At 44.4% G+C, this 18924-nt stretch overlaps 1 protein-coding gene across 3 annotated transcripts in view; it reads right to left on the reverse strand.

The window, feature by feature from the left end:
• LOC145349139 (F-box-like/WD repeat-containing protein TBL1X) overlaps positions 1-18924 on the reverse strand; it is a 375432-nt gene that overhangs the window by 275386 nt on the left and 81122 nt on the right. The window lies entirely within an intron of this gene.

Here is an 18924-nt window from a genome sequence, read left to right on the forward strand (position 1 = left end):
CAAGACAAAAGTTCCCGCAAAAATGTTATCAGCGCTCACCAAAAATAGCTCTAAAAAGGAACCAGGGAAAGGAACATGCGAAAATTGCTGCTCATCATAATTTAATTTTCAGGAGGGTTATTAGTCTCTTTCAGGGAAGTGGAAGGATTTTTGCTGGATTCACTATCTCTCATGCCAATTTCCCCAACGTCAACTATAACTACACTTTCAAGCAGTGTGAAGTATGGACCAAAATGTCTGTTGCAGACTGTCTGTCTGGTCCCTTAAGTTGTTCATTTCCTCAAATATAAACAAGCAATTCTTCCTTAAACCATTCCACAGTAGTTGTGCATATTGGGAGTGAGGGTGATGGCCTAGTGGTATTATCATGAGACTATTAATCCAGAAACTCAACCAATGTTTTGGGGACCTGGATTCGAATCCCGCCACAGCAGCTGGTGGCATTTGAATTCAATAAAAAGAAAAAAAAATCTTGAATTAAGAATCCACTGATGACAATTGTCAGAAAAACCTTTTTGATTTACTAATACCCTTTAAGGAAGGAAATCTGCCATCTTTACCTGGTCTGGCCTACATGTGACTCCAGAGCCACAGCAATGTGGTTGACTTTCAACTGCCCTCCAAGGGCAACTGGGGATGGGCAATAAATGCTGACCAGCCAGCGACGTCCATGTCCCAGAAATGAATTTTTAAAAATTACCTCTTTAGCTAGCCCATTCACACCAGTGCTATGCATTGTGTAAAGCAGCTGAAGGAAAGCTTTTGCATTTATATAGTTCCTTCCTTGATCTCAAGGCATTCCAAAGTGCTTTACAGGCAATAAAGCACATTGGAAGTACAGTCACTGTTGTAACTCAGAGCAATATAACAGCCATCTTGCGCCCAACAAGCTCCCACAACAATTAACAGTGGCGCCATTTTTTTCCGTGAAGTCTGACTTGCCTGATGTGTTTAGGCCCCGCCCCTTTCAGAACCGGTGCAAAACTCACACCTCTCCAGAAAAAATGACTAAATGCAGAAAAATTGTGATCTGATTTGTGCTGGATACGCTGGTTTTCTCACCCAAAATGATAGTGAAAGATCAAGTTCACGCCCAGTTTCTTGCCTCACACAATCTTACTGGCAATGTTTTGCTGTCAACATTAGCTTTCCGTCCTTATGACTTGTTTTACATGTCATTAATGAGTCCTGGACAGGATCATCTACGCTCACATACAGTTACCTCTGGCGAAAACCAGCAGAGGCCAACTGTGATGGCCTCACTGAGACAGAGAGTGGGGGGAGCAGTGAAGCCCCCAGGTAGTCAGGAACATGGCCGGGCAGAGCCCATGGGGCAATGCCAGCTTGGCAGTGCTGACCTGGTACTCTGGCAGTTCCCAGTGAGCTTCTTGGCACTGACCAATGGACACCATAACAGTGCTGGGACAGTGCCAAGGTGGGGTGGAGGCTGAGTGAGGGCAAGGCTATGATGGGGGGAGGCAAAGTGGGGAGCTCTGCAAGGGGCAAGCTCCACATGCGGGGCAGTCCGCGGAGGTGGTCATGACGGGGAACGCATCAGGAGGACCCCGTGTTGTCATGGTGGGGGGTGCGGTTACACTGCAATTGGTGATGTGGGGGAGGGGGCTGGTGATGTCCATGATGGGCAGGGGTGGGGGGGGTGGCGGTGAGGGTGGCTGGAATTGCAGGAGGTCTCCCAGTTCACTGGGAGAGATTGTGGCGCCTGCGCAAAGGCATCCCAAGCAATTTCTTCCCCCCTCTCCACCCCCACCTTGCACTGGTGAAAGACATACCTCTGTCCAAAAAGGTGACAGACTCTCATAAGGTTGCATCTTCAAACTCGCCCAAAAAAAGACCAGGCCTGAAACTCTCCCGCTTTCCTGCTCTCTCGGCACTGAGGAACGTTTGGGAAAATTCCAACAACTTTCTTCAGATTCAAATTTACCTGAAAGCCTGCTTTGTGTTTTTCACTGAAAATCACCATGCTAAAAGAAAGGCTTTAAAACACTCCCTCAAAAACACATCTTGTTGCTGACAAGGGAGAAGGGGAAAGAGCTACCCACCATCTCTCACTATCTGTAACAAACGAGTGGGAAAAATGATGGCAGACGGAGTACAACGTGGGAAATGAATATAGTCTGTTTTGGCAGGAAGAATAAAAATGCAGAATAGTATTTAAATCGAGAGAGACTGCAAAATATTGTGGTACAAAGAGACCTCGGTGATTCATTCATGAATCACTAAAAGTCAGCAAATAATTAGAAGGGGAAATGGAATGTTGACCTTTAGTGCAAAGGGACAGAATATAAAAGTAGGGGGATCTTGTTATAATTGCATTGGGTATTGATAAAACCACACCTATATTACTATGTTCAGTTTTGATCTTCTTACTTAACGAGGGCTATACTTGCATCAGGAGGAGATGGTGGTTTAGTGGTGATGCCACTGGCTTAGTAATCCAGAGACGCCAGCTAATGCCCTGGAGATATGAGTTCAAATCCCACGGTAGCTGGTGGAATTCATGTAATTAGTCTCAGTAATGGTGACCACAAAGTTATCATTATTTTTAAAAACCAATGTCGTTCAGGGGAGAAAATCTGCCATCCTTACCCAGTCTGGCTAACATGTGACATGTGACTCAAGACCCACAAGGGTGTGGATGACTCTTAATTGCCCTCTTTAATTGTTCAGCAAGCCACTCAGTTCAAGGTCAATTAGGGATGGACAACAAATGTTGGCCTTCCCAGTGATGTCCACATCCCATAAACGAATGAAGGAAAGTTCAGAGAAGGCTGTTTCCTGGGTTGTCTCATGAGGAAAGGTTGCCTAGGTTCAGCCTATATTCATTGGAGTTTAGAAGAATGGTGATCAGTATTAAACAAGATTCTGAGGGAGCTTACCAAGGTAGATGAAAGATTCTGAGAGGAATCTGAAACTAAGGGGCATAGTTAAAATGAAGTAGTATTTCTTCTGAAGAACATTAATGTTTGGAAATGTCTTCCTCAGTGGAGACTGAATCATTGAATTTATTCAAAGCCAAACGAGATGAATTTTTGTTTGACAAGGGAGTCATGTGTTCTGCAGGACAAAAGATCATGATCGGATCAGCCACGATCTTATTGATGGCCAGAGCCAGTTTGAGTGGCCAAATGGCCTCCTGTTGCAACACGGTGGCACAGTAGTTATCACTGCTGCCTCACAGCGCCAGATACACGGGTTTGATTTCCAGCTTGGGTCACTGTATCTGTGCGGAGTCTCCACGTTCTCCCTGTGTCTGCATGGCTTTCCTCTGGGTGCTCTGGTTTCCTCCCACAGTCCAAAAGACGTGCTGGTTAGGTGCACTGGCCATGCTAAATTCTCCCTCAGTGTACCTGAACAGGCACTGGAGTGTGGTGACCTGGGGATTTTCACAGCAATTTCATCAATGAATATACACCTACTTGTGACTAATAAATAAACTTTAAACTTTGCTTGTTGTGAGAAAGCTCCAGAAAATATTCAGTCTTCAGGGAACAGATTAATTGGCTCCCATCTTGTGATTTCAGATTGCCAATGTGATGTTGGAGATGTTGGGGGGGGGGGGGGGGGGGGGGGGGGGGGGCTGGGGGGAACCATCATAACGGCTAGAATTTAATTTGTTCAACCTTGTTTTAAATACTACAACAACAACTTAAAAGATAGACAGCACCTCTAACGTAGTGACATATTCCAAGGTACTTCACAGAAACATTATTAAAACTTCAGCCGGTTCGATTCACTCTACGTGATGTCTCAACCCTAGGATATTGCTGCAGAAATTCTGTCCGAGGCAACCTTGTCGGTGACCTCCTTTCCACCGTAAAGTCAGAAGTGGAGAAGTTCATTGATGGCTGCATAATGTACAACACCACTCCTGACTCCTCAGGCTCGAAAGCAGTCTGTTTCCATACGCAGCATGATCTGGATAACATTCAGGTTTGGGCTGAAAAGTGTCAGGTAACATTCAGTGCCAGGCAACGACCATCTACAGGAACAGGAAATCTAATCATCACTCCATGGCATTCAAAATGATCACCATAACTGAATCCCCCACTATCAACTTCCTGGGTGTTACCACCAAGCAGAAAATGGACCAGCCGTATAAATGCTGTGGCTACAAGAGCAGATCATAGGCTGGGAATTCCAAAGTGACGAACTGATTCCCCAAAGCCTGCCCAGCATCTTCAAGGCACAAGGCAGGATGGAATACTCTCCACTTGCCTGGGTGAGTGCAGCTCCAACAACACTTGAGAAGCCCGACAACATCCAAGACAAAGCAGCCCCGCTTGATTAGCACTCAATCTGCCACCTTAAACACTCACTCCTCCGCCACCGACACAGAGAGCAGCAGTGTGTATTAGCTACAAGATACACGGCAGGAACTCACCAAAGTTGCTTCAACAGCACCTTATTGACTTGCGATCTCTTCCACCTGGACGGACAAGGACAGGAGATACTTGGGAACACCACCACATGCAAGTTCCCCTCCAAATTACTCACTACTTTGATTTGTAACAATATCACCATTCCTTCACTGTCAGGGGATAAAAAAATCACGAAATGTCCTTCCTAACAGCATAGTGGATGTTCCTAGACCACATGGGCTGCAAGGGTTCAAGGAGGCAGCACCACACCACCTTCGCAAGGGCAACTAGAGATGGGCAACAGTTGCCACATCCCATGAAAGAATAAAGAAATGTCAGAGGGAATGGTGAAGCAGCACAACAAATTTGTCCCCAAGAAGTTTGGGTTCAAATTTCATATCAGTATAGATCTGAATGATTTTGACACAGAATAATTTCAAATTATTTATTCTGTTCCATTATTTATATTCGGCAGCCCAGTGGCACAGTGATTGGCACTGATGCCTCACAGTAAGAAGTCTCACAACACTAGGTTAAAGTCCAACAGGTTTATTTGGTAGCACAAGCCACTAGCTTTTGGAGCGCTGCTCCTTCATTAGGTAAATGCCCACTTACAGTGTCAGGGACCCAGGTTCAATTCCTGGCTTGGGTCACTGTCTGTGTGGAGTCTGCACATTCTCCTGTGTCTGGCTGGGTTTCCATTCACAGTCCAAAGATGTGCACGTTAGGTGGATTGGTCATGCTAAATTGCCCCTTAGTGTCAGGGGGAACCAGCTAGGGTAAATGCATGGGGTTGTGGTAGAAGGGCCTGAGTGGAATCGTGGTGAGTGTAAACTCAATGGGCCAAATGGCCTCCTCCTGCATGTGGGATTCTATGATTCTATATTGCAATCAGCAGAATATTTCATTGCAGCTGCTTAAAATGATTAATCATACTCATAAGATTTTAAATGTGCAATTATGCCATTAAATTCAGCTGACCTACAGACAGATTTGAAATAATTAGAGGCTAGAAATGAGCATAGGGGAATTTAGCAGACAAAATCATTGTTTTTATTCCCTCTTTCTATTCATTCTTTAATGGATTTCTGGCCTTCAAAACCGCTAACATGTTCAGATGAAAAATGCTGATTTATATTCAGATCCAGCCTTGATCTGAACTGAATGTAATCTCAATGTACACGATTTATCTTTAGAATGAACACATCTGCGTGCCACATCAAACGCTACAGTTGCAGACAATGGTCCCTCTTATTTGTGTTGGAGTGTGTGAGTGATTTAAGTGCGTGGCCCTTTTAAATCTTTTGTACGGGATCTTATCGGGGCCAACTAGTACACAGCTGCGCAAAGACTTTCAGGTTGCTGCTTGGCTTACAGAGAACATGGGTTGTAAATACATTTTTGTCCATTTGCGCTGTCAAAAAAGTAGTTAGCTCTATAAATCAACACCAAAAGCAGGGCAGAGGCCACAGGCTCTTGACTGTTGGACTCAACATCTGCTCGCTCCATCACCAGTGCTCTGTAATTGCAGCATTTGAAAAAGTACAGGACACACTTACTACGCTGCCTCCTTCACTACCTCCCTCCCCCACTGTCTTTGCCACAAAGAAGCCCAACATCACGTGACCATTCCCTCCAAGTTGTATGTCAATCTTACTTGAACATAAACAGACGCAGGAATAAGAAGCAGAAATAAACAGTTCTGCCCTTCAGGCCTGCTCCACCATTCAATCAGATCATGGCTGATCTCTCCCTGGTCTCAAATCCACCTCCCCACCCTTCCCCAATCCAGTTATCCCGTTTCTTTTTAATTGAGAAATACATCTATCTCCTTCTTGAAACCGTTTAATGTTTCAGACTCCACCGTGCCGTGGGGCAGCGAGTTCTCCAAAAATGGCCAAACCGCTGGTGATTTCTTAACTAACCCCACTGTGGGAGCAACATCAACCTATCTGCGACAGTTCAAGTAGGCCCAGAAACCATCATAGGCCAAGAGGGCAGGGCAACTGATTGCTTCTTTGCACATGTTAATTACATCCCCAAAACAAATTTTTAAAATGTAAACCAAAATAGTGACCATAAAATGGTAGGTGGACCTTGCACACTGGACTTTATCACTAGTGTTCCAGATTTCCTCTCAGTCCGTCATAATAGTTGGTGTTTCATTTAAGTCGAAGGCTTAGGACATGGAATGGAATGTTGGCCTTTATAGCGAGGGGGATAGAATATAGAAGTAGGGAGGTCTTGCTGCAACTGTACAGGGTACTGGTGAGGCCGCAGCTGGAGTACTGTGTGCAGTTTTGGTTGCCGCACTTGCGCAAGGATATATTTGCCTTGGAGGGAGTGCAGAGGAGGTTCACTAGGCTGATACCAGAGATGAGGGGGTTGGACTATGAAGAGAGACTGAATAGACTGGCTCTGTACTCGTTGGAGTTTAGAAGGATGAGGGGGGATATTACAGAGATGTATAAGATAATGAAAGGGATGGATAGGGTAGAGGTAGAGAGATTCTTCCCGCTTAGAAAGGATAGCAGGACTAGAGGGCACAGCCTCAAGATAAGTGGGGGGGCGCAGTTTAGATTGGAGTTGAAGAGGAACTTCTTCACTCAAAGGGTGGTGAAAATCTGGAACTCTCTGCCCGTTGAAGTCGTGGAGGCTACCTCACTAAATGTATTTAAGACACGGGTAGATAGGTTTTTGATAGACAAGGGAATTAAGGGTTATGGGAAGAAAGCGGGAAAGTGGAACTGATCCACTTCAGATCAGCCATGATCTCACTGAATGGCGGGGCAGGCTTGAAGGGCTAGATAGCCTACTCCTGCTCCTATTTCTTATGTTCTTATGACATGAATCTGTAACCTGAGAAAGTGTTAATACAATAGGTACAACATAAGTAAGTTTCGGTTCAAGTTAAATTATGAATGGTCATAAGTACATTTTCCTGATCTTTAGATCTGAATCATGCGTGTTTCCGGACATCCTGGGGCTACCTTCCCAACATCGCACTCCAGCAATGGGGCTTTCCACAGGGAATACAATTCAGAAAATTATCCTCTCGATGCCCACTTTGTTTGACTTGGAATCAGGACTGTTTGTCCTGAGGACATCATGGACTGGATTTCTTCCTCTGAGAGCAGGTTCAGAATGTTCTACAATTTCAGTGATAATTCTTTCACAGTGCGGCTGATAATGTCTACAATGATTTCTCCTCTCTGTATTATGCCAGATTTTACAGATGTTAGTCAGCCTTCCAGTACCTTGTCCTTGAACCCCTTTTCCATATGTAAACCTTGACAGAATATTAATCCCCAGGGAGATTCACATGCAATCCAAGCCTGTCCTCCGCAGCTGTTTACATGCAGACAGATGCACACTCAATACACTGTAGGAATCATGGCATAGCAGTCAGAAGTGGGAACCATGGCTGATTTCCTCCATTCCTCGCCTGGGTGCAAAACATGACTGCCTCGCCTCAAATACTATCTGAGCAGACTTCAGGCAACTCAGTAAAGACTAGAAAATGATCCTGTTGTGCAATGACTTGACAATATAATCGGATAATACCATTACTTGAAGGCTTTCAAATGGAGTTTGCTCATTTGTCTATCTGGTTGTCAGCCCCTGCTTCAACCAATAATCAGTCTGTGATCCAGACTAAGAATCTACTTATCAATTGCCAATCTATTTGTGTGACATACTATACGCTTTACTAACGCCCCTGTCTCAGTGAAGGTCTCGTGTCTAAAAGGCAATGTCTGTCACGTTGCTCCAACACAACACCTGCAGCACGACTGCTGCTTCAACACTCTTTGGCAGTGCTTGGAACTTGAGTTCATGAGCAGTCATCTGCAGTTAAGTCGTCACAAGTTGTTGTTTTGGCAGCTTGTTGCGCTACCTTTCCATTTCCATTTTAACATAGATGAGAAAGAGATGACTACATGCCTTCAGTTTTTCACAAGTGCAATTCATTTCACCATTGACCAGATAGCAAAGCGACATTTTCAGCGACACAAAGAACTCAACTTTCTCCCACTGAACACTCAGTGCAAGGGAGCTACATCATGGAAACTGCTGAAAATAATGTCAATGAATTCAAGAGCACTGGGAAATTATATGCTGCAATGTTTAGCAAGAAGTTAAATTTTCTGCTGGCTCTATTGCTGGGCAGTCAAGGTTTAATTTGATTTGACCTGACTTACTATTGTAACATGTATTGGGATACAGTGAAAAGTATTGTTTCTTCCGTGCTATACAGACAAAGCATACCATTCATGGAGTACATAGGGGAGAAGGAAAGAAGGTGCAGAGTATAGTGTTGCAGTTACTAGATAGGATGCAGAGAAATTTCAGCTTACTATATGATAGGTCCATTCAAAAGTCTGATGGCAGCAGGGAATAGGCTGTTTTTGAGTCAGTTGTTACGTGATATCAAACTTTTGTATCCTTTTCCTGATGGAAGAAGGTGGAAGAGAGTATGTCCGGGGTATGTGGTGTTCTTGATTATGCTGGCTGCTTTTCCGAGGCAGCAGGAAGTGTAGATAGAGTCAATGGATGGGAGTGGTTTGGGCGATGGACTGGGCTATGTTCACGACCTTTTGTAGTTTCTTGTGGTCTTGGGCAGAGCAGGAGCCATACCTAGTTGTGATACAACCAGGGGGAATGCTTTCTATGTACATTTGTAGAAGTTGGTGAGAGTCGTAGCTGACATGTCAAAGTTCCGCAATCTTCTGAGAAAGTAAAGGCATTGGTGGCCTTTCTTAACTATAGTGTTGACATGGGGGGAACCAGGACAGGTTGTTGGTGAACTGCACACCTAAAAATTTGAAGACCCTTTCTACTTCACCCCCGTTGATGTAGACAGGGGCGTGTTCTCCACTATGCTTCCTGAAGTCGATGACAATCTCCTTGGTTTTGTTGACAACAAGAGGTCAACTCCGTGGAAAATTCACTCATGGAGTTAAACCAATCTAGAGGTCCAACTGGTACACTGAAGGAAAACTTTTAAGAGTTGGTGTAACAACTTCAATCGGGCCATTGAGGTTGGCCTACTTGTGTATGAGCTCCCTGATTAAGGATCCAATTGATGGGCCAATTAGGGAGTCTTTGCTTTGTAGTTAACTGGGAGTATCAGTTTCTCTGACACCCCCATTGATAGTCTTCTCACTACTAGCACACTGTGTACTCCTGTTAGAGTTAGTAAATAAAGGGATTTTGGTGAAGGGGCTTTAGCCTCTGAAGACTTATTACAGTTGGCGAATAGAGATTATGGTCTGGATTCTCCAACCTTGCTCCCGGCTAGGATTCTCCAGTCCCTCTGCAGTGAATGGAGATTTGGCTTAGCACCAAATTCTCTGTTCGTGGCGGCGGGGAGTGAACGGCCGGAGGATTGCGGCATTTATGCTTGATAATCACCACACTTTTCCTTCAGTGTGACATGGACCAATCAATCATCGAGTTTCAATGTTTGATGTCAGTTTTTACCCAAAGGAATCCCTGCGCAACTTGGAAGGAGAAAGTACACTTCTGCACACCGATGATGCAAGACATCAAAACGCCAGTTGCTTACATTTCAAATACAGAACTGAAAATTTCTGCTGCAAATGGCAGGGCATGAAATAACAACCTGCCATCTGCCATTAGCAGAACAATTGCTGCCAACTGGACTCCTACTTTTAGCAGACAAGATTGCTTATGAATGCTCAGTCAGTAAAGCTCAAAACCTTCTACACATCATTCACACTTTCGTAAACAAAATTCTACATTATTTTAACACGATGCAACCAAAGTGCACCAGTGTTTCTCCATAGCTTGCGTCCGTGGAGGAGATCACAACAGTCATTTAAAGGAGTGACCAGAACATTCCATTTCATTTTAAAATGAACCGCAGATAACTCGTTTTTTAAAGTCAATTTGCCTCATTATATTGTGCTATTTTTGGATAAAGTCACCATTGTCCCAGATGACCATAGGCTGGTGATTGAACCTTAGGATCACCACACTTCAGGCAAGGGGCAAGGTTGAGAAGGCAGTGTCCTCATGAATAACCTCAGATGGTACAAGAATTGAACTCACGCTGTTGGTATTGTTCTGCATCATGAACCAGCCAGCCAGCCAACTGAGCTAAACGACCGTCCAATCTCAAATATGCACCATACGAAGATATTTGGTTATTTTTGCTGTGCTACAAATTTAACATCTAGGACAATTTTTAAACAGAGGGTGTTTGATAAAAGGCGGTCACGCAGATTCAGTTATAATTTAGTGAAACCTTTAACTTATTAAACTTACAAGTTCTGGCTTTATGAACCAAAGTGGCATTTTCCAGATTTCACTGTCAGAAAGCAGGAACAGAGAAAGCCTCTTGGGAGCTGGATTAATCCACAGAGTAATAAAGTCATCGAGGTATGCAGCATGGAAACAGGCCCTTTGGCCCAATTTGTCCATGCTGTCTCTCTTTTTTAAACCCTAAGCGAGCCCACATTTGGCCCATATCCCTCGATACTCATCTTACCTATGTAACTGTCTAAAAGCGTTTTAAAAAACAAAATTGTATCCGCCTTTACTACTATCTTTGGCAGCTTGTTCCACAGTAAGAAGTCTCACAACACCAGGTTGAAGTCCAACAGGTTTATTTGGTAGCAAAAGCCACTGGCTTTCGGAGCACTGCTCCTTCGTCAGGTAAGTGGGAGTTCTGTTCACAAGCAGGGCATATAAAGATACACAAACTCAATTTACAAAATAACAGTTGGAATGCGAGTCTTTACAGATAATCAAGTCTTAAAGCTACAGACAACGTGAGCAGATAGAGGGACAAGCACAGGTTAAACAGATGTATATTGTCTCCAGCCGGGATATAAACCCAAGATCCCGGTTGAGGCCATCCTCATGTGTGCGGAACTTGGCTTCTATTCTCTGCTCAGTGATTCTACGTTGTCGTGTATCGTGAAGGCTGCCTTGGAGAACGCTTACCTGAAGATCAGAGGCCGAATGCCTGTGACCGCTGGAGTGTCCCCCAACACGAAGAGAACACTCTTGCCTGGTGATTGTCGAGCGGTGTTCATTCATCCATTATATAGCATCTGTATGGTCTCCCCAGTGTACCAAGCCTCGGGACATTCTTTCCTGCAGTGTATCAGGTGGACAATGTTGGCCAAGTTGCAAGTGTATGTATAGTGTACCTGGTGGATGGTGTTCTCATATGAGATGATGGCATCCATGTCAATGATCCGGCACGTCTTGCAGAGGTTACTGTGGCAGGGATGTGTGGTGTTGTAGTCATTATTCTCCTGAAGGCTGGGTAGTTTGCCGCGGACAATGGTCTGTTTGAGATTGTGCAGTTATTTGAAGGCAAAACGTGGCAGTTGTTGGCTTTGAGTATTGGCAGTTGTTGGCTTTGAGTACTGAGGCAATTGCAACAATGCCATCATCATGGGGGATGCTAGTGTAGAGTGCCAAGACATCCATTGTGGCAGAAATTGAGCCCTTGGCTGAGAACTTCAATTTCATCTGGTTGAAGTGTATAGTCCGACAAGTTGACAATGGACTTTCCGGCAGTGGTACTGTTTTCTACTGTGGTACTGGAGGAGGCTTGGTTGCTGCTGGTCGTGATGCAGAGTTTCTCAAGTTCCCTGTCCTTGGTGTGCATGTAGATGGCAAAGTTCCTTTGTCTTGTCTGTTTGGCAGAGTTTTGCAGCTGGTCTGCGTCCTGAGCGCAAATTGAGGATGTGGACTTATTTCTTGGTTTCCAGAGTGCGGCGTTTGCTGTAGAGCTGATAAATGAAGTGGTTGAGGAGTGTGAGAGAGGTGCAATGGCAAAGTCTCTCAGCGTAGCCTGTGTTATAGGTTGACCTGAGTGGGTTTGTGATCTGTAGTCCTTTCGATATCTTGTCTACTTTCTTGCATCTTTATAGAAACTTGATGTCTGTGTCGATATGCACGATCTTCTTGGAGATTCTCTCCACTTGGAGCTGGCAGTTTGCAGTGTCAACGGTAATCATGATGTGGAGATGCTGCCATTGGACTGGGATAAAACACAGTAGGAAGTCTCACAACACCAGGTTCAAGTCCAACAGGTTTATTTCATAGCGAAAGCCACTAGCTTTTGGAGCACTGCTCCTTTGTCAGGTAAGTTTAAGTTCTGTTCACAAACAGGGCATACAAAGACACAAATTCAATTTACAAAAGAATGGTTGGAATGCGAGTCTTTATAGGTAATCAAGTCTTAAAGGTACAGACAATGTGAGTGGAGAGAGCATTAAGCACAGGTTAAAGAAATGTATATTGTCTCCAGTCGGGACAGTCAGGGAGATTTTGCAAGCCCAGGCAAGTCATGGGGCTTACAGATAGTAAGACGTGAATCCAAGATCCCAGTTAAGGCCGTTTTCATGTGTGTCGAACTTGGCTATCAGCCTCTGCTCAGTGACTCTGCATTGTGTGTTGTGAAGGCCGTGTTGGAGAACGCTTATCCGAAGATCAGAAGCCGAATGTCTGTGACCACTGAAGTGTTCCGCAACAGGAAGAGAGCACTCTTGCCTGGTGATTATCGAACAGTGTTCATTCATCCGTTGTCGTAGCATCTGCATGGTCTCCCCAATGTACCGCGCCTCAGGACATCCTTTCCTGCAGCGTATCAGGTAGACAATGTTGGCCGAGTTGCAAGTGTACGTATCGTGCACCTGATGGATGGTGTTCTCACGTGAGATGATGACATTCGTGTCGATGATCTGGCATGTCTTGCAGAGGTTGCTGTGGCAGGGTTGTGAGGTGTCGTGGCCACTGTTCTCCTGAAGGCTGGGTAGCTTGCTCCAGACACTTGTTCCAGCTTGTTCCAGACACTCACCACCCTGTGTGTGAAAAATTTGCCCCTCTGAACACTTTGGTATCTCTCACCTCTCATCTTAAACCTATGCCCTCTAGTTTTAGACTCCCCTACCTTTGGGAAAATATATTGACTATCTAGCTGATCTGTGCTCCTCATTATTTTATAGACCTGTATAAGATCACCTCTAGGCCTTCTACGCTCCAGAGAAAAAACTCCCAGTCTGTCCAGCCTCTCCTTATAACTCAAACCATCAAGTCGCGAAAGCATCCTAGTAAATCTCTTCTCCACTCTTTTCAGTTTAATAATATCCTTTCTATAATCGGGTGACTAGAACTGTACACAGTATTCCAAGTGCGGCCTTACCAATGTTTTGTACAACTTCAACTCCCGTATTCAACATTCTGACCAACGAAACCAAGCCTGCCAAATTCTTCTTCACCACTCTGTCCATCTCCATTTTCAAGGAGCTATGAACCTGGACTCCCAGATCTCTTTGTTCTATAACTCTCCCCAATGCCAGGTATGAGGCAAGAATTGCAATACACAACTTGTGCAGACATGCACCTGGGAATAGGTTCGCACAAGTCTGCCAGAATGGGTAACCCGATATTGGGTCACAGACCTCATAGTTAATATGACCAACAAGTTGTGAATGCGTGTTCGGCTTTCCCAGACAACTCGTCAGGGCATTGCCATTGCAGGAGGAAAGCATAGGAGTTATCTGGAGAGGGCTAATCAGATGCTGCCAATTCTTCAGTACTATAGTAGCGAGTAGGAGCACTTGCATTCCACCTTCAGGTAAGTATAATTTTTTAAAAACTTTTTCTCAGCCTCCAGCCGTCCCTTTACAGAATGCTGATATAGCTTCACCTTAGCCTTGGCTTGTTTTAGCTCTCACTCAACCCGTTGAAGTTAAAAAGCTTCCCACTGAATTGAAACTTAATCGTGACCTCTTTGAGAAAATTGGTCACAAATGAGTTTCATGACCGAGCTCGAGATAAGACGGTGATGCAAGTTGGCACAAAAACACTTGCTTGATGCCCGAACAGATACGAAAGGGCTCGATCTACAACCTACTGCAAAGGATGGCTGCAGTCAGACAGTCATGCAAAAATGCAGGATAACAGCAAATTTTATTGGACATCCAAGATCGTGGAGGCCTTTCCAAAGGGACTTTGAGGTTGATGGAATCAAAAGCCTATCACAGATCGATAAAGGCATCTGTTATTGCAGGCACTTTCCCTCGATTTGTCAAGTGACAAAGACGTAGCCAGAATTCTTTGGTCTCACACGCTTTGTTGTCGCTGTCACTGAGTGCAGAGAAATTTGCACTGGATAATCCCAGCTGCAGACAAGGTCAAAAAATTCTGGCCCATGTCTGTTGTTCCCCTAGATGTAGAGATGCCGGCGTTGGACTGGGGTAAACACAGTAAGAAGTCTCACAGCACCAGGTTAGAGTCCAACCACTTTATTTGATAGTAATCTCATAAGCTTTTGGAAACAGTGTTCCTTCGTCAGGTCTGTGATAGTCAGAACTCTTCTATTAGTTGTATACTGGCACATACAGAAAACATTTACAAATGGCGACCTCTGCGACCTCCCTTTCTGTGAGTGCTGTCTGACAGAATGAAAATGACATCCTTGATCCGGCCAATTTTCGTGCCAGGTCGAGCCAGGCTGAGTGGGCACCAGGTCCAGGGGTCTTAGTCCAGTTGTATGCAGTTTGATGTGTAGCACGGTGATGCCCAACTCCTTGCATCTCTGAGACACATCCTGAGCGGCCAATATGGCAGCGTGTGGGGCGGACTTGTCTCTGACTGAAACCACATTGGGTCTCTGGAAGTACGTCTTTGCTAACAGGTAGGAAAGAAGGAGCAGGGAAATAAAATGCCAACAGCTTCCTCCTCACAAAGTGCACTGAATATGTCGCAAACACATACTTTCACTGGAAAGATAAATACAGAAATATCCACGATACATGCATTGACACCTCTTGGACAAGTCATTGTCAGAGTCAACGAACAGACAGAAAGATAAAAGCAAAATACTGCTGATGCTGGAATCTGAAACCAAAACAGAAAATGCTGCAAAATCTCAGCAGATCTGACAGCATCTGTGGGGAGAGAATAGAGCAAACGTTTTGAGTCTAGATGACCCTTTGTCAGAGACAGAATGTGCACATCGCCCAAAGCATGTGGGATGCAGACAGCTGCTGACAGACCACAGACTTGTTAACTCCACCGTGAGCACATGCCTGATTCCCAAACTTCGAAGATCCTCAAAGGAATCCAGGAGAAGCTTTAACACCATACTCTCTGGTATATACAAGCAAGAAAATTATTCCAGTGCATCTTTCTTGCCATGTTGCTCCCGCAGACCACAATGATGGCAGCATTGAAGGGCTTTGGGACAAAACAAAATATCTGCAATCCAAGAGACAGGGTGCACACATCACTTGGTTCGAATCTCACCAGCACCAAAACTGGTTGTGTAAGAATGATAAAGAAATATGCAAAATTCTCCATCAGAAATGCCAAGTCTTCATTACACATTGAAATTACCTTACATCACGGCAGAAACAAAAATAATAAATTACTATACAAATCTGAAACTCAGAGAATAATACATGTCATCAAGAATAAGTTGTATAGCTCCATCCCCAGTTTCACAGTGCTGTATTTTTATCTTTAATTCATGGGAAATGGGTGTCACTGGCTGGGCCAGCATTTAATACCCATCCCAAGTTGCCTGAGGGCAGTTGAGAGTCAGCCACATTGATGTGGCTCTGAAGTCACAGGAAAGGACAGCAGATTTCCTTCCTGAAAGGACATCAGTTAACCAGATGGGTTTTTCTGACAATCGACAATGGCTTCATGGTCATCAGTAGATTCTTAATTCCAGATATTTTTATTTAATTCAAATTTCACCATTTGCCATGGTGGGATTTGAACCTGGGTCCTCATAACATTAGCTGAGTTTCTGGATTAATAGTCCAGCAATAATACCACTAAGCCACCGTCTCCCCTTTGTTTCTCATTTTCAGTGGTGGCAATCTTCATCTCAACTCTCCTTGCCTTATTTCCTCTGATTACTGTCCTCCCTTAACTTCTTCCAATAAAGCTCCCCCATCCTCCATTCTCTATAAGCACTGGCTCATCCAAATCTTTGCTGCTTGTGCCCTATCTTGCAGCAAATCCCATTCAACCAGTGTACTTGTATGCCAACATTGGTTCCTGGTTCCCAATGCCTCAAATTTAAAATTCCCATTGTTGAGTCCAGATCCCTTCACGACTTCACCAGTCTGGGACCTTCCCAAAGCTCTGCTGTTCTTGGTCTCTTGTGAATGTCCGCTCACCACTGAGAATCATAGAACCGTGGAATTCCTACAGTGCAGAAGCAGGCCCACTGCGATTGCACCAACTCTCTAACAGAATATCTTAGGCCCTCTCCCCCTCCCCATCTCTGCAACCTCACACATTTCCCATGGCTCATCCATCTAACCTAGATATCTTGGGACACTAAGGGGCAATTTAGCTTGGCCAATCCACCTAACCTGCACATCTTTGGACTGTGGGAAGAAACCGAAATACCCGGAGGAAACCCACGCAGACACAGGGAGAGTGGACAAAGTCCACACAGTCATCTAAGACCAGAATTGGACCTGGATCACTGACGCTGTAAAGCAGCAGTGCTAACCACTGTGCTGCCCATTGTGGGTGTATCTTCAGCCACAGTGACCCGATGTCCCAAAATTCCCTCTCAATGTGGCATCCTCGAATGTTTATCTTAGACACAAGGGGCAAATTTTACTTATGGTTAAACTAAATAGCATTGAAATTGCTTCAGCCACGCTGCAGAATAGACAATTTTAGATCAACTTTATATCAAATGTGTAGCCTGATTGATCTATTAGTCAATGGGATTTCTGGTTTCATATTCCAACCAGATGCTGGAAAACTCAAATCAATATCTTGAACATTGACATTAATATCAAATGTTTTGATGACTTAAAAAGTCAACAAGGAATGTAAACACATTAGAACAGCAATTTCCCCCGATTTTATTGATTTGATAAAAGCTGATCCAGAAAATAAATCAAAAATCAAAGAAGTAAAGCCCATGGGAACAACCCTTTCAACTTTCTCGCTGGATTTTTTTAAAAATTGAGAGCATTGATTTCCTGCATTGCTGCTAAAATGCCGAAAATCCCAAGCAACATCTATTCTCAGTTTAGATTCAGAATGGTTCCTGTAACTAATCTGGGGAGACAATGGCTTAGTGGTATTATCACTGGACTATCAATCCAGAAACTCACCTAATGTTCTGGGGACCTGGGTTCAAATCCCACCACGGCAGATGGTGGAATTTGAATTCATTTCAAACAAACCGGAATTGAGAATCTACTGATGACCATGAAACCATGCCAATTGTCGGAAAAACCCATCCAGTTCACTAATGCCCTTTAGAGAAACAAAACTGCCGTCCTTACCTGGTCTGGCCTACATGTGACTCCAGAGCCACAGTAATGTAGTTGACTCCCAACTGCCTTCCTAGGGCAACTAGGAATGGGCAATAAATCCTGGCCAGCCAACGACGTCTGTCTCCCAGTAATGAATGAGGAAAAATCCTACTGAATTAAGTCTTGCAAATACAATATGTAAAGCAAGCCACAGGTATCCTACCATTTAGGACCACAGGATTTCACACCATATTATGTGCCACTCGGGTTAAGTATATCAAACAATCTTTGATCTGAGTAACAGCATCTTATCTATAAACAAACTCATCACACTCAGTTTACAATTGTATGCAATCTAATATGAAATGAAATTGCAAGTACTATTATCAGCAGGTGAGAAGGGGCTGAATGGCGTCCTTCTTTGTCCTCTCATTTGACCCCAACAGATTATTTCTGTTGGAAAAAGACATACTTGCCAATACAGTGAGTACTTAACTATTAATGTGCTGTGATTTTTTTAAAAAATCACCCTATGGGATTTGGGCGTTACTGGCTAGGCCAGCTTTTATTGCCCATCCCTGTTTCACAGGATCACTACAGTGCAGAAGGTGACCATTCTGCCCATTGAGTCCTGCACTGACAACAATCCCACCCAGGTCCTATCCCCATAATCTCATGTATTTCCTCTGCTAATCTTCCTTAGACTAAGGGGTAATTTAGCATGGCCAATCAACCTAACACACATCTTTTATGGGAGGAAACTGGAGCACCCAAAGGAAACCCACACAGACATGGGGAGAACATGCAAACTCCACATAGTTACATGAGGTCAGGTCCCTGGCGTTGTGAGGCAGCAGTGATAACCACTGTGCCACCGTGCCGCCCTATAGATTGCCCTCGAGAAGGGGGTGGTGAACTGCCTTTTTGAACTGCTGCCATCCTTGTGGAGTCGGTGCACCCAAAATGCTATTAGGGAGGGGGTTCTAGGGTTTTGACCCAGAGACAGTGGAGAAACAGTGATATATTTCCAAGTCAGGATGGTGAGTGGCTTAGAGGGGGAACTTGCAGGTGATGGTGTTCCAATGTGTTTGCTGCCTTTGTCCTTCTAACTGTTAGTGGTTGTGGGTTTGAAAGGTGCTGTCGAAGGAACCTTGGTGAGTTCCTGCAGTGTAACTTGCAGATGGGACCCAAGTTTGCAGATAGGGTGCCGATCAAGCTGGCTGCATTGTCCTGTATGGTGTTGAGTTTCTTGAGTGCTGTTGAAG

This window comes from Carcharhinus amblyrhynchos, chromosome 10 (genome assembly GCF_965287045.1).
Source record: "Carcharhinus amblyrhynchos chromosome 10, sCarAmb.v2.hapA, whole genome shotgun sequence".
In the NCBI taxonomy this organism is placed as follows: Eukaryota; Metazoa; Chordata; class Chondrichthyes; order Carcharhiniformes; family Carcharhinidae; genus Carcharhinus; species Carcharhinus amblyrhynchos.